Source organism: Microtus ochrogaster, linkage group LG4, assembly GCF_000317375.1.
Source record: "Microtus ochrogaster isolate Prairie Vole_2 linkage group LG4, MicOch1.0, whole genome shotgun sequence".
NCBI classification, from domain to species: Eukaryota; Metazoa; Chordata; class Mammalia; order Rodentia; family Cricetidae; genus Microtus; species Microtus ochrogaster.
In genome coordinates, this window is record NC_022030.1 from 58,893,845 (window position 1) to 58,896,250 (window position 2,406).

Below are 2,406 nucleotides of genomic sequence, written 5' to 3' on the forward strand. Positions count from 1 at the left end.
AATCTAGAGGAGAGACTGGAGAGCTGGCTCAGAGGTCAAAAATGCTGGCTGCTAGTGCAGAGGACCTGAGTTCAGTTCTTACTGCCTATGTTGGATGGTTCACAAACAGCTGTAAGTCCAGCTACAAAAAAAAAAAAGTTTTTTTTTTCTTTCCTTGATTCTGTGGTCGTCTGTGCTCACACATGCACACGCCTACACATGAACAATTAAAAGTTTTTTAGAAAACCAGAGGCAAGATCTGGAGATCAGCTGTAATAGTGGGGTATATGTATGTGTAATGTCCTATTAATTCCCCTTGCCATTTTTTTTGAGAAAATATAGGCACCAGACTTCTGGAGGAGATACCTGTAGATTTGGCCATCAAAAGCAAGGGGATCCGTGGAGCGTACAGGGCTGTAGCAAAGACTGTGCACTACTGCCCAGCTCTGGGTCTTTGTAATGGGCATTATTAGTCCTTTAGCTACTAGCAGTACTGCTGTTTGACCCCTCAGCTAAGATTACACTTAGCTGATGGTAGCTGCCTTGCCCATAGTTACCGTATTGGATAGTTTTATGTCTAGAGTCATCTAAAAGGAGGGAACCTCAACTGAGAAAATGCCTCCATAAGATCTGACTGTAGGGCATTTTCTTAATTTACTGATTGATGGGGAAGGGCCCAGCCTGTTGTGGGTGGTGCCATCTTTGGGATGATGCCCTAGCTCTATAATAAAGAAGGTTGAGCAAGTCATGATGAGCAAGCCAGTAAGCAGCACTCCTCCATGACCTCTGCATCAGCTCCTGTCTCCAGGTTCCTTCCCTATTTGAGTTCCTGTCCTGGCTTCCTTTGATGATGAACAGTACTGTGGAAGTGTAAGCTGTATAAACCCTTGCTTCCCCAACTTGCTTTATGGCCATGGTGTTTCATCACAGCAATAGAAGCCCTAAGATATGTACTTTGCCTCCCCGGGGGCATCCTACATCTATCAGCTAATAAACATCTTGCATGTCAATGTCTTCTCTTGGGAATCCAGTTATGACAGTATTACCAACATGGTTGAATGAAAACATAAATAAGAAGGAAGGACATGACTGCTCGTAGGTATGGTATGGTGGAGGAGAATGTTTATTGAGAACTAAAGCAGAGCATAGCCAGAGGCAAAGACATCTGGGAGAGGCCATATGAGGGGTAGGGGTGGAAAGAGGGGAACCTGGGACAGCAGCCAAGAGGATAAAAGGTAAAAAAGGGGTGGTAACCAAAATATCAGGGTTATATAGGGAAGAGCCTCTGGGGGAAGGGCAGTCTAGCCCCTAGTCTGGAGAGTTCAGGGTAGAGGGCAGGGTATGCCAGCCACACCCTGTAACAGGTAGGGACTGAGGGATGCTGGGAGAACTTGGCGGCCAGATTTGCTTTGATGTGTTAAATAGGCACCTCAGCCATTTGTCCCCAGTGTTTGGGACTTAATGGTACCTGTCTTAGTCTGTGCACCATTGCTGTGAAGAGACACCAAGACCACAGCAACTCTTATGAAGAAAAACATTTAATTGGAGTTGCCTTACAGTTTCAAAGGTTTAGTCCATTATTGTGTTGGTGGGAAGCATGGTGGCATGTAGGCAGACATGGTGCTGGAGAGGAGCTGAGAGTTCTATATCAGGATCATTAGGCAGCAGGAAGAGAGAGAAACTGGGTCTGGCTTGAGCATTTGAAACACCACAGCTTGTCAGGTGGTGGTGGCGCACACCTTTAATCCCCACACTCTGGAGGCAGAGGCAGGTGGATCTCTGTGAGTTCGAGGCCAGCCTGGTCTACAAGAGCTAGTTCCAGGACAGGAACCAAAAAGCTACGGAGAAACCCTGACTCGAAAATCCAAAAAAAAAAAAAAAAAAGGCGGGCGGTGGTGGCGCACGCCTTTAATCCCAGCACTCGGGAGGCAGAGGCAGGTGGATCTCTGTGAGTTGGAGGCCAGCTTGGTCTACAAGAGCTAGTTCTAAGACAGACTCAAAGCTGCAGAGAAACCCTGTCTTGTGGGGGAAGAACACAAACAAACCCCAAAGCCCACCCCAGTGACATACTTCCTCCAACAAAACCACACCTCCTAATCCCTGTCAAGTATCAACATTCCCTAATGACCAAAAATTCAAATCTATAAACTAGAGGGCCATTCTTAACTCAAACCACCGCTCATACCTACTCTTACAGATACCACATTCACAGTGACTCTACATTTGATTTAGTGTAAGGATCCCAGTTTTACTATAATTTATCTACTGAAATACATAACTGAATCAGTTTTTGAGGGTCTTGTATTAGGATGCTGTATTAGAGTTCCCTAGAGGACCATAGCAAATTGAATCTCTCTTCTATCTATCTATCTATCTATCTATCTATCTATCTATCTATCTATCTATCTATCTATCTATCTATCTATC